Raw genomic sequence first — 12,657 nt, 5'->3', positions numbered from 1 at the left:
ATCCATATATAACTATTTCGTTCTGGCAATACCGGCCATGACCTCCTCCTTCTGTGCGGATGCACACATATTCCCCGAACTCTTACGGGACTTGGTAAGAATGTCTTCTACGACTAATGAGTCTGTTGGGGTCGGACACTACGAATGTACTGTGTGGACATACAAGGTGTGAATGTGGGTCTCGCGGGAGGCGTGCGCGAGATAGCCCCTGCAGTCGCACTATCCTCTGTGCCCTCGGTGGCTCAGATGGATAGAGCGTCTGCCATGGAAGCAGGAGATCCCGGGTTCGAGTCCCGGTCGGGGCACATTTTCTCCTGTCCCCGTTGATATATATCAACGCCCGTCAGCATCTGAAGGTATTAAAACTAATTCTAAGGCAAGAGGGTTGGACGCGGGTTTGAATCGTCGTCGTCCGTAAGGCGAGTCCAACGTGCTCACCACTGAGCCGCCTCGCTCGGTCATAGACGCTTGCAGAATGTCTATGGAGTCCTGGCACTGAACAAAAGCACGGTGAGTCATTGGAGGAGGCTCAAATGGTTCAAATGGCTCTAAGCACTATGGGACTTAACATCTGAGGTCATCAGTTCCCTAGACTTAGAAATACCTAACTCTAACTAACCTAAGGACATCACCAAAATCCATGGCCGAGGCAGGATTCGAACCTGCGACCGCTCCGGACTGGAGCGCCTAGAACCGCTCGGCCACCGCGGCCGGCCTTCTGGGTCTCTGAAGGGGTTATTTACTTTGAGGTCCTCCCACGCTCTGGAACCATCAACTCTAAAGTGTACTGTACTATCTACAGGAAACTGAAGAAACAGCTTTAGCGTGTTCGGCGCCCCAAAAATGCAGTCGAATTACTCCTTCTTTATGACAACCCCAGGCCTCACGCAAGTCTGCGCACTCTAGAGGAGCTCACAAAAATTCATTGAACTGTTCTTTCTCATTCACTCTACAGTCCGCCCCCGGTAGCTGAGTGGTCAGCGTGACAGACTGTCAATCCTAAGGGCCCGAGTTCGATTCCCGGCTGGGTCGGAGATTTTCTCCGCTCAGGGACTGGGTGTTGTGTCGTCCTAATCATCATCATTTCATCCCCATCGACGCGCAGGTCGGCGAAGTGGCGTCAAATCGAAAGACCTGCACCAGGCGAACGGTCTACCCGACGGGAGGCCCTAGCCACACGACATTCCATTTCATTCACTCTACAGCCCGGATCTTGCTCCTTACGACTTCCAGCTATTTGCCCCAATGAAGGATACACTCCGCGAGAAGTAAGATTTGGGTGATGGGGGAGGTTATTGATGCAGCAAGAGGCTGGCTCCGACGTCGGCCGATAGAATGGTACGATGCGGTCTGCCAGTAAAGTGGCGTGAGGCCGTCGCATTTGGCGGCGATTATGTTGAAAAACTGGGACTTGTAGCCAAAAGAGTGGGAATAACATACCAACCTGCTTTCAGGAAAAAAGGGTGTTTCATCACCTACTGAACGCCCCTCGTATCCGTAGACCACGGATTGTCAGTCTGGAAGTAAACACCAGTCTTGAAAGCCTTCATTTTGTTAGGACCGTTGAGAATAGTTTGGTCGATTTGGAATCTGCTTGCGTCAATCTTACGGTTCTGAAATCCAGATAATGTATTGGAAGTTCTAGCCCTGGCTTATACTGGAATAAGCGTCTAACTTTTTGAACCGTTAAAGATACTTATTATCTGTTTGCACCCACACTAATAATGATCAGCTGCTCATGAAATAAAGGCAGTTGCCGTTTCGAAATTTTATTACACACGTAGACTGAACTTCGTTTCTCTAAAGGAGACTATCGTAGTTTCTTACGCCATTGTAGCAGACCTATAACAAACAAATTCACTGACATAACTCCTGTCTAGATCCGACAAGAAATAATAGAGTACAAGTAAACTTCGTAAGGGGCTTTTCGTGCTGTTCTTGTGGCCGTTTGAATGGCGTACCTACTGGAAGTACACTACTGCCTCCGTTAAGAGACGCTTTAGCATCACGCACAGCTCGCCTCGGTGGAGCCAGTTTCAATGTATGCGCTGATGTGCGAGAACATTAAGGCCGCTGTCCGACGCGAGACTGAATGCGGCACGGTGCGATGCAGCTACGTAACTTCGCAAGGAAGGTATGTGGACACGACTATGTAATGCAAAACTGACCAACAGTAGTCATGAGAAGCGAACCAGCTGGTATACCAGTAAGCTTTTCATCATCTGTTGAATGTATCTCCGCATAAAAAACTTTTTCTTTTTATTACTTAATTTAACTATTTCTGCCTGAGAATAAAATGTTATACTTCCTATGTAAATACTTTATACATCAACATTTTTGTATCGTCTGTGGAAATAATATCTCTGTAAGTTGCACATCATTTTATCTGAGTTTGTGAAATTCAGTTGTTATCTGAAGATAGCCGAAAGCAGAGTCATGGACAAATAAATACAATTTCGCAGAACATCAGGAAATGTTTTCCATTTAGTATTGTTGTCATGATCTGTCAACATCTTCAGAAAATTCAGTTAACGTTAATTTACATACACTACTGGCCATTAAAATTGATACACCACGAAGATGACGCGCTACAGGCGAAAAATTTAACCGACAGGAAGAAGATGCAGTGATACACAAATGATTAGCTTTTCAGAGCATTCACACAAGGTTGGCGCCGGTGGCGACACCTACAACGTGCTGATTTGAGGAAAGTTTCCAACCGATTTCTCACACACAAACAGCAGTTGACCGGCGTTGCCTGGTGAAACGTTCTTGTGTAAGGAGGAGAAATGCGTACCATCACGTTTCCGAATTTGATAAATGTCTGATTGTAGCCTATCGCGATTGCGGTTTATCGTATCGCGACATTGCTGCTCTCGTTGGTCGATATACAATGACTGTTAGCAGAATATGGAATCGTTGGGTTCAGGAGGGTAATACGGAACGCCGTGTTGGATCCCAACGGCTTCGTATCACTAGCAGTCGAGATGACAGGCATCTCATCCGCTTGGCTGTAACGGGTCGTGCAGACACGTCTCGATCCCTGAGTCAGCAGATGGGGACGTTTGCAAGACAACAACCATCTGCACAAACAGTTCGACGACGTTTGCAGCAACACGGACTATCAGCTCGGAGATCATGGCTGCAGTTACCCCTGACGCTGCATCACAGACAGGAGCGCCTGCGATGGTGTACTCAACGACGAACCTGGCTGCACGAATGGCAAAACGCCATTTTCTTGGATGAATCCAGGTTCTGTTTACAGCATCATGATGGGCGCATCCGTGTTTGGCGTCATGGCGGTGAACGCACTTTGGTTCTGTTTACAGCATCATGATGGGCGCATCCGTGTTTGGCGTCATCGCGGTGAACGCACTTTGGTTCTGTTTACAGCATCATGATGGTCGCATCCGTGTTTGGCGACATCGCAGTGAACCCACATTGGAAGCGTGTATTCGTCATCGCCATACTGGCGTGTCACCCGACGTGATGGTATAGGGTGCCATTGGTTACACGTCTCGGTCACCTCTTGTTCGCATTGACGGCACTTTGAACAGTGGACGTTACGTTTCAGATGTGTTACGACCCGTGGCTCTACCCCTCATTCGATCCCTGCGAAACCGAAACCCTACATTTCAGCAGGATAATGCACTACCTCCTGTACGGGCCTTTCTAGATACAGAAAATGTTCGACTGCTGCCCTGGCCAGCACATTATCCAGATCTCCCACCAATTGAAAACGTCTGGTTAATGGTGGCCGAGAAACTGGCTCGTCACAATACGCTAGTCACTACTCTTGATGAAGTGTGGTATCGTGTTGAAACTGCATGGGCAGTTGTACCTGCACACGCCGCCCAAGCTTTGTTTGACTCAATGCCCAGGGCGTATCAAGCCCGTTATTACGGCCAGAGGTGGTTGTTCTTGGTACTGATTTCTCAGGATCTATGCACCCAAATTGGGTGAAAATGTAATCACATGTCAGTTCCAGTATAATATATTTGTCCAATGAATACCCGTTTATCATCTGCATTTCTTCTTGCTGTAGCAATTTTAATGGCCAATAGTGTATAACCTTCATCCTGTACGCTGTTGAATGATCTGAGTGTCTTTCCGTCAGCCCTGTACTACCAGGGGAAAAGACCTTCTACCCCGAATGACCCCGCAGCCGACGCGTCGCTAATTCGCAAAGCCATTCTTGAGCGGAGAGGGTCTCTCAGGCGATTGCGTGGGAGTGTGCGACGGCTTCTGCCGTAGTGACGTCATCGGCCAGCTCGGAGGCTGCTGCGGAGGCCCGCAGCAAGCAGAATTGAGACGCGGCGCGCAGGTCGTGCTTCGGCCATTATTTATCCGCGAGTATTATTCAGCAGCTGCGGACCCCAGACGGCGGCGCTGAATGTTTGATACGGGGCCTCGTGCAGTTATAACTGCTGCCTGCACTCGCGTCGCAGCGAGACTCCATTCTTCATGACCTCGGAGACACATTCCCGCATTTCCTGACGCTTTATAGCCCGTTACACGGCCAGAAGCAGCGGCTGCCCCGCTCGTACCAGGTCATAAAGTGGTACATGTCTCTTTGAACCGGCTGCCTACTAACATGCGCACTCGCAGAAGAGAACGCACCCACGCAATGATGACTACCTTATCCCTACACCAACAAAGGCAAGTGCTGTACATGGTACCGAACAGTCTCTTTAGTAACTGATGGTTGCAAAATTTTAACACGGGTTAGCTACAGAAGTATGGAGCGACTAGAAGAACTGACCTGGGAGAAGAACATGTTGGAATCCGGAAAAATGTTGGAACACGTGAGACAGCACTCACTCTGTATTTACGCTTAATTTTTTCCCATCATTCCTGGTGCACCAGTTTATTCACCGTTACAATTGCAGTTGGTCTAACCTTAGGTAGTAGAACGATCAATAGAAGTGTAATCCCTGCACTGTACATCACATTTTCACAAGTGCTGTCACGACGTGAGTGGACAATGCGTATGTACAATACGTATGTAGGTACAACAGCCTCATTGGCATTGTAGCGAGAAGGAAGTGCTTCTCTGGGCGGTATCACTAACCTGGTGTCTTGCTGCTTCGGTAAGTCCCTCGTAGCACAGTAGTACGTATGTAGGTACAACACCCTCATTGGCATTGTAGCGAGAAGGAAGTGCTTCTCTGGGCGGTATCACTAACCTGGTGTCTTGCTGCTTCGGTAAGTCCCTCGTAGCACAGTAGTACGTATGTAGGTACAACACCCTCATTGGCATTGTAGCGAGAAGGAAGTGCTTCTCTGGGCGGTATCACTAACCTGGTGTCTTTGCTGCTTCGGTAAGTCCCTCGTAGCACAGTAGTACGTATGTAGGTACAACACCCTCATTGGCGTTGTAGCGAGAAGGAAGTGCTTCTCTGGGCGGTATCACTAACCTGGTGTCTTGCTGCTTCGGTAAGTCCCTCGTAGCACAGTAGTACGTATGTAGGTACAACACCCTCATTGGCATTGTAGCGAGAAGGAAGTGCTTCTCTGGGCGGTATCACTAACCTGGTGTCTTGCTGCTTCGGTAAGTCCCTCGTAGCACAGTAGTACGTATGTAGGTACAACACCCTCATTGGCATTGTAGCGAGAAGGAAGTGCTTCTCTGGGCGGTATCACTAACCTGGTGTCTTTGCTGCTTCGGTAAGTCCCTCGTAGCACAGTAGTACGTATGTAGGTACAACACCCTCATTGGCGTTGTAGCGAGAAGGAAGTGCTTCTCTGGGCGGTATCACTAACCTGGTGTCTTGCTGCTTCGGTAAGTCCCTCGTAGCACAGTAGTACGTATGTAGGTACAACACCCTCATTGGCATTGTAGCGAGAAGGAAGTGCTTCTCTGGGCGGTATCACTAACCTGGTGTCTTGCTGCTTCGGTAAGTCCCTCGTAGCACAGTAGTACGTATGTAGGTACAACACCCTCATTGGCATTGTAGCGAGAAGGAAGTGCTTCTCTGGGCGGTATCACTAACCTGGTGTCTTGCTGCTTCGGTAAGTCCCTCGTAGCACAGTAGTACGTATGTAGGTACAACACCCTCATTGGCATTGTAGCGAGAAGGAAGTGCTTCTCTGGGCGGTATCACTAACCTGGTGTCTTTGCTGCTTCGGTAAGTCCCTCGTAGCACAGTAGTACGTATGTAGGTACAACACCCTCATTGGCGTTGTAGCGAGAAGGAAGTGCTTCTCTGGGCGGTATCACTAACCTGGTGTCTTGCTGCTTCGGTAAGTCCCTCGTAGCACAGTAGTACGTATGTAGGTACAACACCCTCATTGGCATTGTAGCGAGAAGGAAGTGCTTCTCTGGGCGGTATCACTAACCTGGTGTCTTGCTGCTTCGGTAAGTCCCTCGTAGCACAGTAGTACGTATGTAGGTACAACACCCTCATTGGCATTGTAGCGAGAAGGAAGTGCTTCTCTGGGCGGTATCACTAACCTGGTGTCTTGCTGCTTCGGTAAGTCCCTCGTAGCACAGTAGTACGTATGTAGGTACAACACCCTCATTGGCATTGTAGCGAGAAGGAAGTGCTTCTCTGGGCGGTATCACTAACCTGGTGTCTTTGCTGCTTCGGTAAGTCCCTCGTAGCACAGTAGTACGTATGTAGGTACAACACCCTCATTGGCGTTGTAGCGAGAAGGAAGTGCTTCTCTGGGCGGTATCACTAACCTGGTGTCTTGCTGCTTCGGTAAGTCCCTCGTAGCACAGTAGTAGCGCTTAGTCGCCAGGATCGATGTGGGTGGTGATCCTGCTAAAGTGGAAAGTTTAGGGATGCCAGTTTATAATTGTCAACAACGTTTGAAGTATACTTGTTTTAGTACAGAAATTGCTTTCTTACACTCTTCACAGAATCAGTATTTGCAATATGGCGGTTCTGGACTACGCCGTTATATTCGACCCTTTACACACATAAACAGAGTTTTCTGACTTTACATAATGATAGACACTGCCCACGACACGTGGCGTTCTTATAGCTAATAACTTCACTTAATATCTTGTTTAACATCTGAAATATGCACTCGCGACCGTTCTTCTAGAGCCGCCCCGGTTACTCGACCGTGGCTTTTGAGTGGCTCATCGTGACTGACTCTCACTGCCTTCCAGAAGGACAAGAGAGACCACCCCACCTTTCTCCCTCAGCCAGTAAGGACACTTCTCTCGTTTCCTACACACACACACACACACACACATATATATATATATATATATATATATATATATATATATATATATATATATATATATAGGGTGAGTCACCTAACATTACCGCTGGATATATTTCGTAAACCACATCAAATACTGACGAATCGATTCCACAGACCGATCGTGAGGAGAGGGGCTAGTGTAATTGGTTACTACAAACCATAAAAAAATGCACGGAAGTATGTTTAACACAAACCTACGTTTTTTTAAATGGAACCCAGTTAGTTTTGTTAGCACTTCTGAACGTATAAACAAATATGTAATCAGTGCCGTTTGTTGCATTGTAAAATGTTAATTACAGCCGGAGATATTCTAACCTAAAGTTGACGCTTGAGTACCACTCCTCCGCTGTTCGATCGTGTGTATCGGAGAGCACCGAATTACGTAGGGATCCAAAGGGAACGGTGATGGTCCTTAGGTACAGAAGAGACTGGAAGAGCACATTACGTCTACATGCTAACACCTTTTTATTGGTCTTTTTCACTGACGCACATGTACATTACCATGAGGGGTGAGGTACACGTACACACGTGGTTTCCGTTTTCAATTACGGAGTGGAATAGAGTGTGTCCCGACATGTCAGGCCAACAGATGTTCAATGTGGTGGCCATCAGTTGCTGCACACAATTGCAATCTCTGGCGTAATGAATGTCGTACACGCCGCAGTACATCTGGTGTAATGTCGTCGCAGGCTGCCATAATACGTTGTTTCATATCATCTGGGGTTGTAGGCACATCACGGTACACATTCTCCTTTAACGCACCCCACAGAAAGAAGTCCAGAGGTGTAAGATCAGGAGAACGGGCTGGCCAATTTATGCGTCCTCCACGTCCTATGAAACTCCCGTCGAACATCCTGTCAAGGGTCAGCCTAGTGTTAATTGCGGAATGTGCAGGTGCACCATCGTGCTGATACCACATACGTCGACGCGTTTCCGGTGGGACATTTTCGAGCAACGCTGGCAGATCATTCTGTAGAAACGCGATGTGTGTTGCAGCTGTTTGGGCATCTGCAATGAAGTGATGACAATGTTTCAAGCGTCAACTTTAGGTTACAATATCTCCGGATGTAATTAACATTTTACAATGCAACAAACGGCACTGATTACGTATTAATTTATATATTCAGATGTGCTAACAAAACTAACGTGGTTCCATTTAAAAAAACGTAGGTTTGTGTTAAAAAACATACTTCCGTGCATTTTTGTATGGTTTGTATTAAATAATTACACTAGCCCCTGTCCTCACGTTCGGTCTGTGGAATCGGTTCGTCAGTATTTGATGTGTTTTACGAAATATATGCAGCGGTAACGTTAGGTGACTCACCCTGTATATATATCCAAAACTTCAGCCAATGGGCGTTCAGATCGCTGTTGCTAGGCTGATCTGACGTCACGTTTGCGGACATTGTGACGGAAGTTTGTCTCGGAACACTGTCTCAGATTGTAAGATCCTACTCCGAGATAGTCGGATCTTGTCGCTACTAAGGTTGCACAACTTTGCCTCCTATGATTTCATCACTAATGCTCCTTGCTGACGCTTAATTGTTAAATGTACATGTAGCCTGGCTGCTACTGAGCATTCCCGATCGGATAAATGTGCGTCATACTTGGCTCAAACACGTGAAGGGAAGGCACATATGCATTACATAGTAAACTGGGACATCTGTATGGGGTATGATCATCAAGAACAGCGCTGGAAGACATGGTTTCTCTGCAAGGAGGGTGTAGACGCTGAATTCACAGGTGACGTGCCTGCGGGTGGAGCGTCATGAAAACTGCTCTTGCAACACGACCACACTCGTCACCATACTAGTCGGAAAACGACGGCTGCCGTCGCTGAAATAGGAGTTCCAGCTGTGTCGTGGCCGCCTTATGCTCCTGAATCCCTGTACGCCCTGCTCAATCCATCTTTCTAGAGTCTGTCGCAGCCATCGCAGGACAGCTGCTCGCATTTCCTGGGAGTCTACGAAATGATGTCTGCGCAGAGGTCTCTTCATAGACACGAACAGGTGGTAATCAGAAGGAACCAAGCCAGGAGAACACGGTAAGTATGGCAGTACAAGGAGTCCCGCTTCAGCGATCGCAGCCGCGGTTTTCCGAGTCGTATGCGGACGAGCGGTGTCATGTGCGTGACGTATGTAATAAACTGGAACATCTGCAGTCGTCCATCCGTTGCCATTCATTATACAGGGTGGTCCACTGATCGTGACCGGGCCAAATATCTCACGAAATAAGCGTCAAACGAAAAAAGTACAAAGGACGAAACTCGTCTAGCTTGAAAGAGGAAACCAGATAACGCTATGGTTTGCCCGCTAGATGGCGCTGCCATAGGTCAAACGGATATCAACTGCGTTTTTTTAAATAGGAACCCCCATTTTTTATTACATATTTGTGTAGTACGTAATGAAATATGAATGTTTTAGTTGGACCACTTTTTTCGCTTTGTGATAGATGGCGCTGTAATAATCACAAACATATGGCTCGCAATTTTAGGCGAACAGTTGGTAACAGGTAGGTTTTTTAATTAAAATACAGAACGTACGTACGTTTGCACATTTTATTTCGGTTCTTTCAATGTGATACATGTACCTTCGTGAACTTATCATTTTTGAGAACTCATGTTGTTACAGCGTGATTACTTGTAAGTAGCACATTAATGCAATAAATGCTCAAAATGATGTCCGTCAACTTCATTTGGCAATAAGTGTAACGACATTCCTCTCAACAGCGAGTAGTTCGCCTTCCGTAATGTTCGCACATGCATTGACAATGCGCTGACGTATGTTGTCAGGCGTTGTCGGTGGATCACGATACCAAATATACTTCAACTTTCCCCACAGAAAGAAATTCGGGGTCGTCTGATCCGGTGAATGTGCGGGCTGCTCCGACGACCACTCCAACTGTCATGAAATATGCTATTCAATACCGCTTCAACCGCACGCGACCTATGTGCCGGACGTCCATCATGTTGGAAGTACATCGCCATTCTCTCATGCAGTGAAACATCTTGTAGTAACATCGGTAGAACATTACGTAGGAAATCAGCATACATTGCACCGTTTAGAATGCCATTGATAAAATGAGGGCCAATTATCCTTCCTCTCATAATGCCGCACCATGTATTAACCCGCCAAGGTCGCTGATGTTCCACTTGTCGCAGCCATCGTGGATTTTCCGTTGCCCAATAGTGCATATTATGCCTGTTTACGTTACCGCTGTTGGTAAATGTCGCTTCGTCGCTAAATAGAACGCCTGCAAAAAATCTGTCATCGTCCCGTAATTTCTCTTGTGCCCAGTGGCAGAACTGTCCACGACGTTCAAAGTCGTCGCCATGCAATTCCTGGTGCATAGAAATATGGTACGGGTGCAATCGATGTTGATGTAGCATTCTCAACACCGACGTTTTTGGGATTCCCGATTCTCGCGCAATTTGTCTGTTACCGATACGCGGACTAGCCGCGACAGCAGCTAAAACACCTACTTGGGCATCATCATTTGTTCCAGGTCATGGTTGACTTTTCACATATGGCCGAACAGTTCCTGTGTCCTTAAATAACCTAACTATCCGGTGAAAGGTTCGGACACTTGGATGATGTCGTCCAGGATACCGAGCAGCATACATAGGACACGCCCGTTGCACATTTTGATCACAATAGCCACACATCAACACGATATCGACCTTTTCCGCATTTGGTAAACGGTCCATTTTAACATGGCTCATGTATCACGAAGTAAATACCGTCCGCACTAGCGGAATGTTACGTGATACCACGTACTTATACGTTTGTGACTATTATAGCGCCATCTATCACAGAGCAAAAAAAGTGGTCCCACTAAAACATTTATATTTCTTTTCGTACTACCCGAATATGTAATAAAAATGGGGGTTCCTATTTTAAGAAACGCAGTTGATATCCGTTTGACCTATGGCAGCGCCATCTAGTGGGCCAACTATAGCGCCGTCTGGTTTCCCCTTTCAAGCTACACGAGTTTCGTTCTTTGTAGATTTTTTCGTTTGATGCTTATTTCCTGAGATATTTGGCCCGGTCACTATCAATTGACCACCCTGTATAGCTTCCAGTTTCGGTGATTCAATACACCGTCCTCAGGCGTTAACTGACACTGAGAGGGTGAACTAGAGTCTTTCACCCCCTCAGCGTTAGCAAAAGGCTGAAGACTGTGTAATGAAACACCGAAACTGGTAGCTACGTAATAAATGACATTTTAAGGACAGCTGCAAGGTTCCACCTTATTACATAAGTGAACGACTAAAGTCCCTCAAACCTTCAATCAGACAGACGGACACACAAAAACTATTTTCGTGAATGTGCACACTCGCTACTCACTGGCAGCAGTCACTTGTGAACATGTCTATTTTCACAGAAACCATGTCGTCCAGCCCTGTCCTTGATGGTCACGTCGCATGTCGTAATGACATCAGTTGCGTAAATGGGCAGTACTGCGCAAGGAGCTACACTTCTACTGGTGATTGTCCTGCCATCTACGATTAGATCGAAGAACGACATCTTGCAGCTTTAATTGTTAACCAGGTGGCGCATCATGAACGATGCTGAAAAAAATATACTGTAGATAAGTACGGACAGCCCGTCATAGATCTATTCTCTGAAAGCCACTGTTAAGTGTATGACCTTTTGTACCACTTTCATTTATTTTATTTATTTTGCATGCGGCTACATCACAAAAAATAATTACAATTGCCTCAAATTGCAATCTAAACATCCAGACCACAAATATAGTCTGCTAATCCCTCCATCCCGGCCGTTGTGGCCGAACGGTTCTAGGCGCTTCAGTCTCGAACCGCGCTGCTGCTACGGTCGCAGGTTCGAATCCTGCCTCGGACATGGATGTGTGTGCTCTCCTTAGGTTAGCTAGGCTTAAGTAGTTCTAAGTCTAGGGGGCTGATGGCCTCAGATGTTAAGTCCCATAGTGCTTAGAGCCATTTGAACCATTTGAATCCCTCCTTCAACACCAGGAAGTGGCCTTATCTTCAGGGAAAGGTCTCAGACGACATTCTGGAGCTGCATCGTCGACAGTTCGCTTTCCAGTTCCATAGTCATAACTTAGAGAAGTTATTTTCTTCCACTTGTGTAGAGAATCAGCAGACATTGGAGCGTTGGTTGTTGTGCGGTTCATAACCTCCTGGATATCGCCTAGCAATTCAAAGCCAAGTGGCTTGGTCTATATGTACGGCATCTTAAGATCTTCCATGGTAGCATTAATCTCTCACGTTTCTCCCTAACGGCGAGTAGTATCAAAGCCATTGCCAACTAATATCCTTGCGGTTTCCGGTGCTGGTTTACGAGAGCAAAGCCTTCTTTTCCTGTTGGTTGCAGTATCTCCGTGATCAGGAAGGTGAGGATGTGTCTGTACTCTTTTGCGCTCCCGTGCAAGTGCACTTCCCCACCATATGGCTAA

The 12,657-nt window shown here is 46.9% G+C and overlaps 1 non-coding gene across 1 annotated transcript; it reads left to right on the top strand.

The window, feature by feature from the left end:
- Positions 1-230: 230 nt before the first annotated feature.
- Trnap-ugg lies at positions 231-305 on the top strand. Its single transcript has one exon. It is a non-coding gene; the product is annotated as a tRNA-Pro (tRNA).
- Positions 306-12,657: the final 12,352 nt, after the last annotated feature.

Source organism: Schistocerca piceifrons, chromosome 7 (genome assembly GCF_021461385.2).
Source record: "Schistocerca piceifrons isolate TAMUIC-IGC-003096 chromosome 7, iqSchPice1.1, whole genome shotgun sequence".
In the NCBI taxonomy this organism is placed as follows: domain Eukaryota; kingdom Metazoa; phylum Arthropoda; class Insecta; order Orthoptera; family Acrididae; genus Schistocerca; species Schistocerca piceifrons.
Note: the sequence above shows the minus strand (reverse complement) of the source record. Positions and strands in the feature narration are given on the sequence as shown.